The 19671-nt window shown below is 46.4% G+C and overlaps 1 protein-coding gene across 1 annotated transcript in view; it reads left to right on the plus strand.

Annotated features, from left to right (window-relative positions):
- The window catches only part of LOC121550327 (homeobox protein cut-like 1), a 252369-nt gene that overhangs the window by 155046 nt on the left and 77652 nt on the right, over nucleotides 1-19671 (plus strand). The window lies entirely within an intron of this gene.

The following is a 19671-nucleotide window of genomic DNA, read 5'->3' on the forward strand; positions in this document are numbered from 1 at the left end:
ATGTGTCCAGACTCCAGACAGAACATCACTAGTCGTCTGACCCATGAGTAATCCCTCTTCAGGGAATACTGTCCTGTTTCTGATTTTCCTGTTCCAGGAGTATTTACCAGTACTATCCAGTGTTACTTAGTGGAACAAACATTCTTAGAATTTGGTTAAGAAATGGTCCTAAAATGGAACCCTGTGGTGCACCTTTCTTTTGATCGGTTGTTTGCTACCTTATTTGCGTTTACAACAAACTGCTCTCATGCTCAAAGATATTATATTACTTTTAACTCAGTTTATGTATATTATTAAGTTCATTCCACTGTACTGAGAAATGTGATTATTAGAGAAATCCCTTCAGAGAAACACAAACAGTTCACAGTTCATCTTGGGAGTGCATCACACATGTTCGTTTTGATCACTTTGATGAGCACGCGTCTCCCGTTGCTCCCCAACGCTCTCTATGAGAACCATTGTGTTGCCACAGTACAACCAGCACCATAGTCAGATGCATATCCCTGACAGTAATTAGTCACTATTACTTAATTATATTCATATTCCTGTCGGCTCTTAAATTATTATTTAGTTAAGTGTTCTGAATCCCCTAAAACAAAGCCCACTCTCACTAAGAGGCCCAAGAATTTGGCTGCCCTCTGAATGGCTGCTAAATAAAACTCCTAACTGCTACTACGTGCCATGACTCAGTAATTGGTCAGTGGCTGCTATAAAGGCCGAAATATAGACCGCTGGACAGGAAATCCCCAATAAGAAACAGAGTGCAGATGGGTTTTAATGAAATAAGAGAGAAGAGAAATAAAGTACAGTAACACAGGCTACTTTTAAAGATTTGCCTTGCTTTAAATGTCTGTCATCCTCGAACCATCTCGAAATGGCTATCGCCGACGCCTCTGAATAAAGAGGCTTCTTAAGCGACTAAAAGCACTTCTTTATAATTCAGCAGCGAGGAGGAGTGCCATGTAACTTTCATGAAGTTAAAGGATCTGAAAAGACAGCTCCCTGTACACCTCTCTCAGGCAGGGCGGAACCACACTGCAGCCCGTCTAGCCCATTAGCGTTCATTGTGGTTGACGCAAGGGATTCGTAAGGGCCCCCAGGCCTATTATTGATGGAGGTAATCGTCCCAGGTTTAAAAATACCCATCACCCCACCCACATCACACCAGCCCGGCTCACAGGCACCAGCCTGAGATTCCTGCAGCCATTTTCATTTATCTCCTCTGTGATTTAAATGGGACGGTTGGCAAGGACAGGAGAAGTCCCTGACCTTCGCAAAGTCCCAATTTATCATCTCGGGAATTTTGGGCTTTCACTTTGTTTTCCATGAGCATCAGCTGGGTGAGAGATAACGATATACTGTAGATCTCAGCAACATCTTCTCGTGTGAAAGCAGTAGTGTTGACTGCTTAAATAGGGAGCAAAACAAATGACAAAATGGAGACTTGGTGTGATTCAAAGTAGCAGATTGACACATACAGAAGATACAGTACACAAGCATTTTGGCTCTCCATAGGGGGAACAATAGGAATAAGGTCACTTTATGCTCCCTCTGTTCATTATCCACAAGGCAGAGCATGACTTGCAGTGCATTAGAATATCTGAGATGCTCCACAACTTCTGGAAGGCCTCAAGGGTTAGGGAGAGGGCCAAGCCAGGCAGCCCGATCTGTTTGGGCTTTTTTTTTTTCTTCTTTTTTTTTGTGAAATGAGCGAGCGCTTCTTTCCTGTCAGGAAATGAGAACACAATGGAAAACAGAGCTCAGCATGTGGCGCCCACAGGCCCATGTGGACACACACCACAGCAGGGGGGAGGTGGGAGAAGGGAGGGAGGGGTGGAGAGCTCAATGGCATCCCCTCTTGGGGAGAGGGGGGATCTTTCTACTGCAGCTGTAGCCTCCCCCTTCCTACTTACACACATATGCATGCCCACAAACACATTTTTTCCCGGCATCCCTTGATTCTGCCCCTACTATCGCCAAAACCTCAGAGGCAACCCGTCCTTGCATGAAGTGTGACGTGTGTGTATATGTAATATGTGACGCCACCAGAGTGTTCTCGGTCTCTCTCCGGACCACCTCTACTTCTCTAAGACACCGCTCAGAGTCTATCCCAGATACACTATATATACAAACGTCTTTGGACACCCCTTCAAATTAGTGGATTTGGCCATTTCAGCCACACCCGTTGCTGACAGGTGTATAACATTGAGCACACAGCCATGCAATCTCCATAGGAAAAACATTGGAGATAGAATGGCCTTACTGAACAGCTCAGTGACTTTCAACGTGGCATCGTCATAGTATGTTGTTATAGTGCTGTTATTGTGAAGTGGAAACGTTTAGTAGCAACAACGGCTCAGCCGCAAAGTGGTAGGCCACACAAGCTCACAGAACGGGATCGCCGAGTGCTGAAGCGCGTAAAAATTGGCTGTCCTCGGTTGCAACACTCTCTACCGAGTTCCAAACTGTCTCTGGAAGCAATGTCAGCACAATAACTGTTCATCAAGAGCTTCATGAAATGGGTTTCCATGGCTGAGCAGCCGCACACAAGCCTACGATCACCATGCGCAATGCCAAGCATCGGCTAGAGTTGTGTAAAGCTTGCCGCCATTGGACTCTGGAGCAGTGGAAACACGTTCTCTGTAGTGATGAATCACGCTTCACGATCTGGCAGTCCAATGGATGAATCTGGGTTTGGTGGATGCCAGGAGAACGCTACCTGCCCCAATGCACAGTGCCAATTGTAAAGTTTGGTGGAGGAGGAATAATGGTCTGAGGCTGTTTTTCATGGTTCGAGCTAGGCACCTTAGTTCCAGTGAAGGGAAATCGTAACGCTACAGCATACAATTACATTCTAGACGATTCTGTGCTTACAACTTTGTGCAATAGTTTGGGGAAAGCTCTTTCCTGTTTCAGCATGACAATGCCCCTGTGCAGAAAGCGAGGTCCATACAGAAATGGTTTGTCGAGATCAATGTGGAAGAACTTGACTGGCCTACACAGAGCCCTGACCTCAACCCCATCGAACATCTTTGGGATAAATTGGAACGGCGACTGGAGCCAGGCCTAATCGCTCAACATCAGTGCACGACTTAACTAATGCTCTTGTGGCTGAATGGAAGCAAGTCCCTGCAGCAATGTTCCAACATCTAGTGGAAAGCCTTCCCAGAATGGAGGCTGTTATAGCAGCAAAGGGGGGACCAACTCCATATTGATGCCCATGATTTTGGAATGAGATGTTCGACGTGCGGGTGACCACATACTTTTGGTCATGTAGTGTACATTTTACTGCCACAGCAAATGTATCTTGATGACAAACTGTCACTGTAAATGAAAGAGGGAAGAACATACATCGAGTCACTCGGCGGAGTGGAAAGAAATCAGTCACTAAGGAATGTGGTTTAAATGTGAGTAAATCTTTAGTATGCAGTCGTGGTCAAAAGTTTTGAGAATGACACAAATATTAATTTTCACAAAGTCTGCTGCCTCAGTTTTTATGATGGCAATTTGCATATACTCCAGAATGTTATGAAGAGTGATCAGATGAATTGCAATTAATTGCAAAGTCCCTCTTTGCCATGAAAATGAACTTAATCCCCAAAAAACATTTCCACTGCATTTCAACCCTGCCACAAAATGACCAGCTGCCATCATGTCAGTGATTCTCTCGTTAACACAGGTGAGAGTGTTGACGAGGACAAGGCTGGAGATCACTCTGTCATGCTGATTGAGTTAGATTAACAGACTGGAAGCTTTAAAAGGAGGGTGGTGCTTGAAATCATTGTTCTTCCTCTGTTAACCATGGTTACCTGCAAGGAAACACGTGCCGTCATCATTGCTTTGCACAAAAAGGGCTTCACAGGCAAGGATATTGCTGCTAGTAAGATTGCACCTAAATCAACCATTTATCGGATCATCAAGAACTTCAAGGAGAGAGGTTCAATTGTTGTGAAGAAAGCTTCAGGGCGCCCAAGAAAGTCCAGCAAGTGCCAGGACCGTCTCCTAAAGTTGATTCAGCTGTGGGATCGGGGCACCACCAGTGCAGAGCTTGCTCAGGAATGGCAGCAGGCAGGTGTGAGTGCATCTGCACGCACAGTGAGGCAAAGACTTTTGGAGGATGGTCTGGTGTCAAGAAGGGCAGCGAGGAAGGCACTTCTCTCCAGGAAAAAGATCAGGGACAGACTGATATTCTGCAAAAGGTACAGGGATTGGACTGCTGAGGACTGGGGTAAAGTCATTTTCTCTGATGAATCCCCTTTCCGATTGTTTGGGGCATCCGGAAAAAAGCTTGTCCGGAGAAGACAAGGTGAGCGCTACCATCAGTCCTGTGTCATGCCAAAAGTAAAGCATCCTGAGACCATTCATGTGTGGGGTTGCTTCTCAGCCAAGGGAGTGGGCTCACTCACAATTTTGCCTAAGAACACAGCCATGAATAAAGAATGGTACCAACACATCCTCAGAGAGCAACTTCTCCCAACCATCCAAGAACAGTTTGGTGACGAACAATGTATTTTCCAGCATGATGGAGCACCTTGCCGTAAGGCAAAAGTGATAACTAAGTGGCTCGTGGAACAAAACATCAAAATTTTGGGTCCATGGCCAGGAAACTCCCCAGACCTTAATCCCATTGAGAACTTGTGGTCAATCCTCAAGAGGCGGGTGGACAAACAAAAACCCACAAATTCTGACAAACTCCAAGCATTGATTATGCAAGAATGGCCTGCCATCAGTCAGGATGTGGCCCAGAAGTTAATTGACAGCATGCCAGGGCGGATTGCAGAGGTCTTGAAAAAGAAGGGTCAACACTGCAAATATTGACTCTTTGCATAAACTTCATGTAATTGTCAATAAAAGCCTTTGACACTTATGGAATGTGTCACACCCTGGCTCTGGGACTCTATATGTTGAGCCAGGGTGTGTTCTTTCTGTTGTGTTTATTTCTATGTTGGCCAGAGTGACTCCCAATCAGAGGCAACGAGTGTCAGCTGTCGTTGGTTGTCTCTGATTGGGAGCCATATTTAGACTGTCTGTTTTCCCTTTGTGTTTGTGGGTTCTTGTTCCAGTTGGTCATTGTTACCTAGGACGTTACGAGTCGTTTTGTTGTTTTGTATCGTGTGTGCACTTTAACTAATTAAAGTATGTTCGCTCAACACGCTGCGCCTTGGTCCTCCTCTATGTATGACGATCGTGACAGAAAAACCCACCATACAAGGACCAAGCAGCGTGTCCCGGGGCAGAACTTGGACTGGACATGGGAGGAAGCGCCGGGAAAGGAGATGGAGAGGTTGGCGATGGCCCAGGTGGGCAAATCGTGGTCTTGGGAGGACATGCTCGGGGGCAAGGGACCTTGGGCTAGGATTAAGGCCCTGGCGAGAGTGTCATCGTCGGACGGACGAGAGGCAACCCCAAAAATTTTTTAGGGGGGGGCACACGGCATGGGCGGCTGGGCAGCAGGAGGCTGCCACAGGGCGATTTGGAGAGGAGGCCACCGGGTTAGGGGGGCCAGAAGGCAGGTCTGTGGAGCCTGGATGGAGAGCGGAACCAACTTCCCGTACTCAGGCATGGCAGCATGGGACGGGGCAGGTTCCGCGGTATGCGGAGCGGCGTACTGTGCCACGAGTGGTCCGGCATAGTCCTGTACGTCCTGTGCGAGCACCCCGCACGTGTCGTGCGAAGGGGGGTATGCAGCCAGGACGGAGTGTGCCGGCTCAACGCTCGTGGTCTCCAATGCCTCTCCGCGGTCCCGGATATCCTGCTCCAGTGTCACGTGCTGTTATGCCAGTACGGGTACACAGCCCTGTACGTCCTGTGCGGATGCCTCACACAGAGTGTGTGAGGGTAGGCATTCAGCCGGGACGGGTTGTGGCCGCTCTTCACTCCAGGTCTCCTATCCGTCTCCACAGCCCGGTTCGTCCTGTCCCTGCTCCACGCACCAAGCCTACGGTGTGCGTCGCCAGCCCAGTCCGGCCTGTCCCTGCTCCACGCACCAAGCCTACGGTGTGCGTCGCCAGCCCAGTCCGGCCTGTCCCTGCTCCACGCACCAAGCCTACGGTGTGCGTCGCCAGCCCAGTCCGGCCTGTCCCTGCTCCTCGCACCAAGCCAGGGGTGCGAGTCGTCAGCCCGGTCCGGCCTGTTCCTACTCCACGCACCAAGCCTACGGTGTGCGTCGCCAGCCCAGTCCGGCCTGTCCCTGCTCCACGCACCAAGCCTACGGTGTGCGTCGCCAGCCCGGTCCGGCCTGTCCCTACTCCACGCACCAAGCCTACGGTGTGCGTCGCCAGCCCGGTCCGGCCTGTCCCTACTCCACGCACCAAGCCAGGGGGTGCGAGTCGTCAGCCCGGTCCGGCCTGTTCTTCTCCACGCACCAAGCCAGGGGTGCGCATCGTCAGCCCGGTCCGGCCCGTTCCGGCTCCACGCACCAAGCCAGGGGTGCGCGTCGCCAGCCCGGCCCGGCCTGTTCCTGCTACTCGCACTAAGCCAGGGGTGCGAGTTGTCAGCCTGGTAAGGCCCGTTCCTCCTCCACGCACCAAGCCAGGGGTGCGCGTTGTCAGCCTGGTAAGGCCCGTTCCTCCTCCACGCACCAAGCCAGGGGTGCGCGTCGTCAGTCCAGCACAACCCGTGCCTGGGTCACCGGTGCCTGGTAAGGTACCGGTCAACTGCTCCACTACGGAGCTGAAGCTAACCGCTCCTGCTGCGTCCAGTTCCGCTCCAGCCAGCGGGGCCAGACTGGACCAGGGGCGCTATGGGGGGTTTATTGGAGGGTGGTGGGCAAGGCCGGAGCCAGAACCGCCGCCGAGGAGGAATGCCCACCCAGCCCCCCCCCCGTTTTGTTCAAGTTGAGGCGCGGTCGCAGTCCGCGCCTTTAGGGGGGGGTACTGTCACACCCTGGCTCTGGGACTCTATATGTTGAGCCAGGGTGTGTTCTTTCTGTTGTGTTTATTTCTATGTTGGCCAGAGTGACTCCCAATCAGAGGCAACGAGTGTCAGCTGTCGTTGGTTGTCTCTGATTGGGAGCCATATTTAGACTGTCTGTTTTCCCTTTGTGTTTGTGGGTTCTTGTTCCAGTTGGTCATTGTTACCTAGGACGTTACGAGTCGTTTTGTTGTTTTGTATCGTGTGAGCACTTTAACTAATTAAAGTATGTTCTCTCAACACGCTGCGCCTTGGTCCTCCTCTATGTATGACGATCGTGACAGAATGCTTGTAATTATACTTCAGTATACCATAGTAACATCTGACAAAAATATCTAAAAATACTGAAGCAGCAAACTTTGTGAAGACCAATACTTGTGTAATTCTCAAAACTTTTGACCACGACTGTAGGCTATTATTTTATTTAAGGGCACACAGAATCAGTGTGTGACTCATTCAAACCCCACCAAGCCTAGTCAGGCAACTGAATGCTACAGAGAGACCTTTGGAGAGAGACCCGTACAAAGTGGCACAGGAGTGGGACAAATGCAGGAAGTCACTACTGATTTTGCATAATTGCGGTGTAATTTTGGACGGCTGTCTTGTCGTAAGGGCCCAGGGAGAAGGCTGTGAAGTTGGCAGCTCTCACAGCGCTGGGATTAGTGCAACATTCACTGATAGTGTGTGTGTGTGTGTGTGTGTGTTAGCATAGGCATACTGTAAAATGGGGTGACTGGGAAGTGCCTCAACCTTTTTTAGGTTATTAAAAGTGTTTTTCAAGAGGATATTGTGTGAGTTGCACATACAATATGTGTGTGATTATTTAAAGGCATACCTGCCCCTGTCCTCAAACCCACTCCTCTCCGCCACCGTATCCTTGAATAAGGTGTCCCTCCTGTGTATGATTTAGCTAGCCTCTCTCCAGTGCCCCTCCCCCCCGGCACACAGAGAGAGGGGTGACTGTGATGATGGCACAGGGTGGTGCCCGCTCTCTGTGTTGTCCCTATGACATTGACACTGATGCCAGGCGACACCCGCTCTGCCCCAGAGGAGCGATGTGTCAGCCGTCACAGACCATCACTGTGTCGCCGCTCCGGTCGCCCATCCTATCCTAGATCCACTCGTCCCTTATGATGAGATCTCTAATGTTGTACGAGGTAGAACTCTGCCCTAATAACAGATCTAGGATCAGATTACCCAACTCCCGATCCTCACCTCCAGCATTAAGGGGGATTACAAAAACATCTGACCCTGGACTAGTGGTTAGAGAAACATCAACCTACTTTTCTAATGTTAGCCTACAACGATGAGGAAAATTTGTAGAACTAGATATCCATACTACTGTAGCTGCCTACAAGTAGTGCTTTAGGCCTGGCCCCCATACGACAACCCCAGGTAACACAGAGATGGAGCGAGCTAGCTGTTTGCTGTTTGGGAAGCTCAGAGGATGCTCTACGCTCTTAAGTCACCATCCTCTCAGACTATAATTCCCTGCCTAAAAGAAAGCTGCAAAGCCAGTAATGCCTCATACCCAGCCCTAAAAGAAACACACTCAAACGCTCACTCTCGCTCACTCTCGCTCTCTCTCTCTCTCTCTCTCTCTCACACACTCACTCACTCACTTATTCACTCACTCGCACACCACTCTAGATCCGTTATCCTGCTCTGCAATTACAGGGTTAGGCCAGGTCACAGAAAGAGACAATGAGGCCAACGGTGTCCCCTGGCCCATAAGCCAGTGCCAAAGCCTTCCTTGTGTTTCATCTAGCTTCCACAACCGCCATGCTATTTTTAAGTTGTTCCCGCACCCCTAAAGAGTCCAGATCATTAGAGGGGCTTTATGGTATACCTGTGAGCTGGACACACACACACATACACACAATCATCTATGTGTCTTTCTATGTGTGTTTATGTGTGATCATTCAGAAGGCCGCACAGCCGGCATTGCCAGATGACCTCCCCTGTCAGAATGTGCATGGAGCTGCATTGGAGGGAGAGACAGATAATCTGCACTAAGCCATGGCCACACAGTAACGCAGGGCCTTGGCACACACGTACACACACGCCAGTGCCATCCCTCCCATTACCTTACCTCTCCCTCCTTCCTCACTCCCCCCAGTAACTATCTATCCCACTTCACCTTCTCCCCTTCCCTTCACTTTCAATAGAAAACCAAAAAAGGAAAGCAGCCTTTAAAAAAAGTGTCTGGCAGATCCCTTTGCACAGTAAGCTGTGAACTTTAATTGCTCCGTCTGTGATCGAGAGAGCGAGAGAGGGGGGGAGAGAGAGAGGGAGAATGAGAGAGAGGAGGGGGAGTGGGGGGACTTGGCCCTGCCTACTTTGATCCAGATGTTTTCCAGCGAAAGCCCATCTGAAAATGTGTAATTTCTCTCTCCCATAGAAGCGAAAAGTGACTGGGACTCACTGGCGTTGGTCACTGGCAACAAAACCTCTAACAGAGTCTGGGCAGCGGACCAAAAATACTGTTTTTATTTTATTTCTCCTTTTTGGAACCCATTGTTTGGTGTCTAACACTATATGTCTCTTCTGGACGCTTTTAACTTGGTGTGTGTAAGTTGCTGATTTGCAGTTGTACTGTGCCACATCTTTTAGAGAGGTTGAGCAAACACTGCCACCCTATGGGTTGGGAATGAAACTTTAAATGCTGGGGGGGAGGTGATGTGTGTGTGGGGGATCTTTGTTGACTGACACAAGCAGTGTGTTACCCCTACCTACAGTGCATTTGGAAAGTATTCAGACCCCTTCACTTTTTCCACGTTACGTTACAGCCTTATTCTAAAATGGATTAAATTACTTTTTGTCCTCATCAATCTACACACAATACTCCATAATGACAAAGCGAAAACAGGTTTTTATAAATGTTTTGCAAATTTATAAAAAAACGAAAACAGAAATACTTTATTTACATAAGTATTCAGACCCTTTGCTATGAGACTCGAAATTGAGCTCAGGTGCATCCTGTTTCCATTGATCATCCTTGAGATGTTTCTACAACTTGATTGGAGTCCACCTGTGGTAAAATCAATTGATTGGACATGATTTGGAAAGGCACACACCTGTCTATATAAGATCCCACAGTTGACCGTACATGTCAGAGCAAAAACCAAGCCATGAGGTCGAAGGAATTGTCCGTAGAGCTCCGAGACAGGATTATGTCAAGGCACAGATCTGTTTGGAACCACCAAGACTCTTCCTAAAGCTGGCCGCCCAGCCAAACTGAGCAATCGGGGGAGAAGGGCCTTGGTCAGGGAGGTGACCAAGAACCCAATGGTCACTCTGACAGAGCTCCAGAGTTCTTCTGTGGAGATGGGAGAACCTTCCAGAAGGACAACCATTTCTGCAGCACTCCACCAATCAGGCCTTTATGGTAGAGTGGCCAGACGGAAGCCACTCCTCAGTAATAGGCACATGACATCCCACTTGGAGTTTGCCAAAAGGCACCTAAAGAATCTCCGACCATGAGAAACAAGATTCTTTGGTCTGATGAAACCAAGATTGAACTCTTTGGCCTGAATACCAAGTGTCACGTCTGGAGGAAACCTGGCACCAACCAACCCAACCTTCCAGTTTCAATTGTTCTGCCTGCGGTTACGAAACCCCTATAGACCTGCTGTTTTCAATTAATGGGAACCGGCCGGATAGTCGTCCAGTTTAATTCTGCGGTGGAACCCCTACCTGTCCCAGACCTGCTGTTTTCAACTCTTAATGATCGGCTATGAAAAGCCAACTGAGATTTATTCCTGATTATTATTTGACCATGCTTGTCACTTATGAACATTTTTGAACATCTTGGCATGGTTCTGTTATAATCTCCACCCGGCACAGCCAGAAGAGGACTGGCCACCCCTCATAGCCTGGTTCCTCTCTAGGTTTCTTCCTAGGTTTTGGCCTTTCTAGGGAGTTTTTCCTAGCCACCGTGCTTCTACACCTGCATTACTAGCTGTTTGGGGTTTTAGGCTGGGTTTCTGTAAAGCACTTCGAGATATTAGCTGATGTAAGAAGGGCTATATAAAATAAAATTGATTGATTGATTGATTGTTTTTCAGCGGCAGGGACTGGGAGACTAGTCAGGTTCGAGAGAAAGATGAACGGAGCAAAGTACAGAGAGATCCTTGATGAAAATCTGCTCCAAAGCGCTCAGGACCTCAAACTGGGGTGAAGGTTAATCTTCCAACAGGACAATGACCCTAAGCACACAGCCAAGACAACGCAGGAGTGGCTTCGGGACAAGTCTCAATGTCCTTGAGTGGCCCGGACTTGAACCCGATCGAACATCTCTTAAGAGACCTGAAAATAGCTGTGCTGTGACACTCCCCATCCAACCTGACAGAGCTTGAGAGGATCTGCAGAGAAGAATGGAAGAAACTCCCCAAATAAAGGTGTGCCAAGCTTGTAGCGTCATACCCAAGAAGACTTGAGGCTGTAATCGCTGCCAAAGGTGCTTCAACAAAGTACTGAGTAAAGGGTCTGAATACTTATGTAAATGTAATATTTCAGTTTAATTGTTTTAATTTGCAAACATTTCCAAAAACCAGTTTTTGCTTTGTCATTATGAGGTATTTTGTGTAGATTGATGAGGGAAATAAACAATTGAATCCATTTTAGAATAAGGCTGTAACGTAACAAAATGTGGAAAAGGTCAAGGGGTCTGAATACTTTTCTAATGCACTGTATATGTACACATCTACCTTAATTACCTCATACCCCTGCACATCGACTTGGAACTGGTACCCCATGTATATAGTGATCACAAGTGATCATTATTCATTGTGTATTTATTCCTTGTGTTATTATTAACCTTAAATTATTTTACAATTGTTCTCTCCGCATTGTTGGGAAGGGCCGGTAAGCGCGCGCACACACACACATACACTGAGTATACCAAACATTAGTTGCACCTCCATCTGAACAGCCTCAATTTGTCAGGGCATGGGCTCTACAAGGTGTGGAAAGGGTTCCACAGGGATGCTGGCCCATTTTGACTCCAATGCTTCCCACAGTTGTGTCAAGTTGGCTGGATGTCCTTTGGGCGCTGGACCATTCTTGATACACACAGGAAACTGTTGATCGTGCAAAACCCAGCAGCATTGCAGTTCTTGACACAAACCGTGTGTCAACATGGGCCAGCATCCCTGTGGAACGCTTTTGACACCTTGTGGAAACCTTGAAGAGCCAGCCCATGTCACTTACACTGTCTTCCTGGTAAGCAACTCCAGTGTCCACCTTCCTTCTTTAACCTGTCTCCTCCCCTCAATCTACACTGATTGAAGTGGATTTAACAAGGGACATCAATAAGGGATCATAGCTTTCACCTGGATTCACCTGGTCAGTCTATGTCATGGAAAGCGCACGTGTTCTTAATGCTTAATGTTTTGTAAACGCAGTGTATATAATTTGGGTATGTACAGTAGCTCTTTACTCCCATTCTCGTGCTTCCCCCCTCCCTCCCCTCCTTATCCTCCTCCCATCCCCTCCTCTACCGAAGGATGACCCAGTTAGAGGCGATGCCAGGACTGGCTGGCTGGCTGACTGCTCACACTCCCAGAGCAGTGGAGAAACGCACAGTCAGCAGCAGGGCTAAGGCCCAGATGTGGCTCTCAAGAGACATGTGACACCTCCGCAGACACACACACAGACATAGACCTAGACACTTGCGTACAGTACACACAGATACAGTAGATACACACACACACACACACACACACACACACACACACACACATACACACACGCTGCCTCAGGGCTGCTCAGTGCAACCTCAACAACAGCCATACACGTGAAGCCTCTGAACCTCACAGTAGGCGGGAGTTAGATCCTGCTGTCAATCAATAGCTCACATAGCTAGGCCAATGGGACACCTTTCTTACTCTGATACACTACAGGTAGAAGTCTGCAAGTGTATAAAAAAGTGCTTGTTAGTTTACTGAGGTTAAACGTTTTACGTTTTATTAGTCATATGTACAGGATACACATGCTATACACCGTCCAACGAAATGTTTACTTGCAGAAGAATAGTACAGTGGGTCATTTCTACAAATAATACGTATTTTCTTTTTGAAATCTTGTTGAATAAAGGTTATGCTGTATTATTGTTCTCTGAAGAGTGGTACCGCTTTCTTCTGCTCCTATTAGATCCAAATGGCCATCTATACGTGAGGAAATTATTTGATTGATTATTTGATTTAATGTATAGAGCACAGCTGTGGCTTTTAGGCTTATGTGTGTATGTGCCATAGATCATATAAAAGGGTGTGTGTGTGTGATGTGTACATGGAGTACTCACCACTAATATAGCTGCTTCCATGTGAGTGAAAGCTGATAAAAAAAGACATCAAAGCGACAGAGGGGGGGGATTACAATGGTGTGAGAGGGCTGATGCATTATTTGTGTTATATGACCCAAAGATGGTGTATAACCAACCATCAATCAACCATGCTATTTAAATAGGATTGGACAAAACCCTTTCTCCTCTCTCACCAGCTGTTGCCCAGTGTGTGGTATTGAGGGCAAGAGAGGGTTCAGGGAGGAGTAATCTGTGTTTGACCACCTTTCCCTACCTCTCCAAGGGCCATGGAGGAATATGGTACAGTATTTTACTTGGTCCGTGACGTGTCTCCAAAGTGTGTTAACTTTCCTTAATATTTTAGACGGTATAGTATTTGAGAGCCAATCTGGAATTGATGTTGAGCCATACAAACTGTTGATGTTATGTTTACATTTACATTTTAGTCATTTAGCAGACGCTCTTATCCAGAGCGACTTACAGTTAGTGAGTGCATACATTATATATATATTTTTTTTTTGTCATTTCATACTGGCCACCCGCGGGAATCGAACCCACAACCCTGGCGTTGCAAACGCCATGCTCTACCAACATCCCTGCCTGCCATTCCCTCCCCTACCCTGGACGACGCTGGGCCAATTGTGCGCCGCCCCATGGGTCTCCCGGTCACGGCCGGCTACGAACCAGGATCTCTAGTGGCACAGCTAGCACTGCGATGCAGTGCCTTAGACCACTGCGCCACTCGGGCAGTGGTGTTCTATTGTGATATATTAAGTACCTTTGTGAAAGCTGTAATGTTTTGCTAGCACCGGTATTTGTGATGTATAGTGTTAGTTTGGAGCTAAAAATAGCAGTTTTTATAACGTAAATATTATGATTTTTGAGCCACATGCAGTACAGTGTAGTTAATGTAAAAGCAATGCTGTATCATATCACCAGCATACTAAAGCAATGTTATGGCTATGAAAAAGACCTCCCTAGCATAGCACTATACTCCTATACTTTAGTGTTGATGAACTTGAATGCAAGAGCTGTGGTGCCTCTTGGCCCAACCCCAAATCACGTCACCCCCTTGATGACTCATTAGTTAGCTGCCTTAGTGCGTTCCAGTTTTAGGAGAGCAGGTACAGGATGGCAACAACAACTGCCCGAGTTACACCAGGAACGCACAATTCCTCCATCAGTGCTCAGACTGTCCGCAATAGGCTGAGAGAAGCTGGACTGAGGGCTTGTAGGCCTGTTGTAAGGCAGGTCCTCACCAGACATCACCGGCAACAACGTCGCTTATGGGTACAAACCCACCGTCGCTGGACCAGACAGGACTGGTAAAAGTGCTCTTCATTGACGAGTCGCGGTTTTGTCTCACCAGAGGGGATTCGCGTTTATCGTCGAAGGAATGAGCGTTACACGAGGCCTGTACTCTGGAGCGGGATCGATTTGGAGGTGGAGGGTCCGTCATGGTCTGGGGTGGTGTGTCACAGCATCATCGGACTGAGCTTGTTGTCATTGCAGGCAATCTCAACGCTGTGCGTTACAGGGAAGACCTTCTTCCTCATGTGGTACCCTTCCTGCAGGCTCATCCTGACATGACCCTCCAGCATGACAATGCCACCAGCCATACTGCTCGTTCTGTGCGTGATTTCCTGCAAGACAGTAATGTCAGTGTTCTGCCATGGCCAGCGAAGAGCCCGGATCTCAATCCCATTGAGCACGTCTGGGACCTGTTGGATCGGAGGGTGAGGGCTAGAGCCATTCCCCCCAGAAATGTCTGGGAACTTGCAGGTGCCTTGGAAGAGTGGGGTAACATCTCACAGCAAGAACTGGCAAATCTGGTGCAGTCCATGAGGAGGAGATGCACTGCAGTACTTAATGCAGCTGGTGGCCACACCAGATACTGACTGTTACTTTTGATTTTGACCCCCCCTTTGTTCAGGGACACATTATTCAATTTATGTTAGTCACATGTCTGTGGAACTTATTCAGTTTATGTCTCAGTTGTTGAATCTTGTAATGTTCATACAAATATTTACACATGTTAAGTTTGCTGAAAATAAACGCAGTTGACAGTGAGAGGACGTTTCTTTTTTTGCTGAGTTTATATTGTTATATTATGTAAAAAGTAGTGGTTTAACACTAATAAATATAATATAATTTTTTTTACATGTGCTTTCTCTCGCGTTGGATACGGTCGCTGTCCGCGGTTCTGAAACATAATCTTCAGTGGGCCGTGGAATTGGCGCCTTTCCCTATGTTGCTACTGTATGTGTATAATGGCAAAGTTAATCAGCATATTGGGATTGAGAACAATGCGGCGGAGGCAGCATCAGCAGAGACGAGAAAACAGCCCTTGTCTTAGCCTAATTGTCTAAGAAAATTGAGGAGAGAGGAACCCCCAACTTAATCAGGTCTACTGTATAATCAATAGCCTAACTGTTAAATGTGCCTGGCTTTATAAATCATCAATATATATATTTATATATATATACATACACAGTGGGGAGAACAAGTATTTGATACACTGCCGATTTTGAAGGTTTTCCTACTTAGAAAGCATGTAGAGGTCTGTAATTTTTATCATAGGTACACTTCAACTGTGAGAGACGGAATCTAAAACAAAAATCCAGAAAATAGGATTTTTAAGTAATTAATTTGCATTTTATTGCATGACATAAGTATTTGATACATCAGAAAAGCAGAACTTAATATTTGGTACAGAAACCTTTGTTTGCAATTACAGAGATCATACGTTTCCTGTAGGTCGTGACCAGGTTTGCACACACTGCAGCAGGGATTTTGGCCCACTCCTCCATACAGACCTTCTCCAGATCCTTCAGGTTTCGGGGCTGTCTCCAAATATTTTCTATTGGGTTCAGGTCTGGAGACTGGCTAGGCCACTCCAGGACCTTGAGATGCTTCTTACGGAGCCACTCCTTTGTTGCCCTGGCTGTGTGTTTCGGGTCGTTGTCATGCTGGAAGACCCAGCCACGACCCATCTTTAATGCTCTTACAGAGGGAAGGAGGTTGTTGGCCAAGATCTTGCGATACATGGCCCCATCCATCCTCCCCTCAATACGGTGCAGTCGTCCTGTCCCCTTTGCAGAAAAGCATCCCCAAAGAATGTTTCCACCTCCATGCTTCACGGTTGGGATGGTGTTCTTGGGGTTGTACTCATCCTTCTTCTTCCTCCAAACACGGTGAGTGGAGTTTAGACCAAAAAGCTCTATTTTTGTCTCATCAGACCACATGACCTTCTCCCATTCCTCCTCTGGATCATCCAGATGGTCATTGGCAAACTTCACACGGGCCTGGACATGCGCTGGCTTGAGCAGGGGGACCTTGCGTGCGCTGCAGGATTTTAATCCATGACGGCATAGTGTGTTACTAATGTTTTTCTTTGAGACTGTGGTCCCAGCTCTCTTCAGGTCATTGACCAGGTCCTGCCGTGTAGTTCTGGGCTGACCTGCCCCACGAGGTGAGATCTTGCATGGAGCACCAGACCGAGGGTGATTGACCGTCATCTTGAACTTCTTCCATTTTCTAATAATTGCGCCAACAGTTGTTGCCTTCTCACCAAGCTGCTTGCCTATTGTCCTGTAGCCCATCCCAGCCTTGTGCAGGTCTACAATTTTATCCCTGATGTCCTTACACAGCTCTCTGGTCTTGGCCATTGTGGAGAGGTTGGAGTCTGTTTGATTGAGTGTGTGGACAGGTGTCTTTTATTCAGGTAACGAGTTCAAACAGGTGCAGTTAATACAGGTAATGAGTGGAGAACAGGAGGGCTTCTTAAAGAAAAACGAACAGGTCTGTGAGAGCCGGAATTCTTACTGGTTGGTAGGTGATCAAATACTTATGTCATGCAATAAAATACAAATTAATTACTTAAAAATCATACAATGTGATTATTTGGATTTTTGTTTTAGATTCCGTCTCTCATAGTTGAAGTGTACCTATGATAAAAATTACAGACCTCTACATGCTTTGTAAGTAGGAAAACCTGCAAAATCGGCAGTGTATCAAATACTTGTTCTCCCCACTGTATATATCTACAGAAATAAGACAGATCTTGCTTCTGTTGCCTGTGTGAGTGTTTGGTTAATAGCCTACTGATTCCATGAGCACCAAGCCTCATGCAACGGCAAAATGTCGGATAAAGCAATTTTACAGATTTGGCTATTTTTAATCTTTGCTATGCTGTAATAAAGGCTTTACCATTGTTTTTGTTAGAACAGACTGGTATTACTTATAATGTATTTAGTGTTGTTTACACTGTTCCAAACAGGCAGAAAAATAATACTGTAATCTAACAGCACCTGTTTGTCAAGATGTCAGTGTGATGCGGTAGGACGAAGTCAGGCGCAGGACACAGAGCTAATCGAAAACGTACTTTACTCGTAGGTAACGTAAATAACATAACCTCCACGCAGGGAGGAAAGAAACCCGCTCACCAAACGACAACCAAACATGAACAAACACGCACAACATACAGTGGGTGCCAGAGGGTTAAATAGGGAAGTAATCAATACCTAATGGGAACCAGGTGTGAACAATAAAGACAAGACAAGTAGAACACAGAAACATAGATCAGTAGCAGCTAGTACTCCGGTGATGACGAACGCCGAAGCCTGCCCGAGCAAGGAGGAGGAGCAGCCTCGGCTGAATCCGTGACACTGTTTGTCACACAATATGCCCGCAGCTTTCGCACCTATATCCTCCTTTCTCTTGATCTCCTTCTTATTGTTATTATTACAATTATTATGATCTCCATAATAATAAGTAATGTCGTTATCATTAGTAGGCTTTGTATAGTAGCCTTGTATAACCACCATCGAGCTGTAGGCCTAAGAGCGCGTCCTGTTTAGTCTTAATACCGTAACTTACTTAGGCTTATATCTCAATATATAGGCTACTGTATCAATCAATCAATCATTCATTCATTCCTTCATGCCATCACACAGCATACGACACATTCATGCTTTGAAATGCAATCAAGCATTTTAGTTTTAAAATGATTTAACAAAGGGAGCTTTCAATAGTTAGCCTAAACAATAATTATACCGCAATTCATGAACGCATGCAACTGTTTTTAGTGTTTACACTGTTCCAAATGGTCAGAAAAAAATTATCATATTGTAATCTAGCAACAACTGTTTGGCACACATAATACTCACGCAACGCTTGTTCCTATACCCTCCTCTTTCTTGATCTCCAGTAGTTATCACAACTAAGTAAAATGTCTTCCACAGATCTGACTTCCCCTTTCCCTCCTGAGCAACCAGTAAACATTCACCTGTTTCCAGTTTCTTCTTCACGTCCTCCGCATCCATTTTGCTGTCACGTGTTACTGTGTTCGGAGTTTGTTACAACCTATTTATTAATGCGATTATGACAGGTCAGGCCCTATTGGTCACATGCATGCGATGCTTACATGTTTCACATAAAGAGAGCAAGGGTTGAGGGAATGTTTTTCCTAAACAAATTAGGGATTTCAGTAACAGAAACTAAATGGCTGAAATGATGTTGCAGCTTCAGCACGGACAGCGCAATAAACATTTGCTGTGCTGTGGTGCCTTTTCACTGCAGTATGGAGGAGAGAGAGACAACGTGCGCAAGTCACACAGCCACTCGCTGTCATTTTTTATAACACAGTGTGACTATTGGGCTCCTTCTTGAGTAATTTGTGTCTTAATTATTTAATCAAACAGTGTGCTTAAAGCATCAGACAAGCTCAGTGCATATGTAGTTGATTTTATTCCAACGCATAGGGTGTGTGTGTCTATGTATGTAAAAATACGTTTAAACATTTTGACCAATCGATCGGTCGAAAGAACAAGACTACTCTCGGTCGACCAAGATTTATTTTTGTCGGGGACAGCCCTAAACTACATACAGTGCCTTCAGAAAGTATTCATACCCCTTCACACATGTTGTGTTAGTCTGAATTCAAAATGGATTAAATATATTTTTTTCTCAAACATCTACACACAATACCCCATAATGACAAAGTGAAAACATGTTTTTAGAAATGTTTGCAAATCGATTGAAAATGAAATACAGAATATCTCATTTACGTAAGTATTCACACTCCTGAGTCAGTACTTTGTAGAAACAATTACAGCTGTGAGTCATTCTGGGTAAGTCTCTAAGAGCTTTCCACACCTGGATTGTGAAATTTTTGCCCATTATTATTATAATAATTCTTCAAGCTCTGTCAAATTGGTTGTTGATCATTGCTAGACAACCATTTTCAGGTCTTGCCATAGATTTCCAATTAGATTTAAGTCAAAACTTTAACTCGGCCACTCAGAACATTCACTGTCTTCTTGGTAAGCAACTCCAGTGTACACCTTCCTCATTTAACCTGTCTCCTCCCCTTCAGCTACACTGATTGAAGTGGATTTAGCAAGTGACATCAATAAGGGATCATAGTGTTAACCTGGATTCACCTAGTCAGTGTA

Source organism: Coregonus clupeaformis, chromosome 35 (assembly GCF_020615455.1).
Source record: "Coregonus clupeaformis isolate EN_2021a chromosome 35, ASM2061545v1, whole genome shotgun sequence".
NCBI classification, from domain to species: Eukaryota; Metazoa; Chordata; class Actinopteri; order Salmoniformes; family Salmonidae; genus Coregonus; species Coregonus clupeaformis.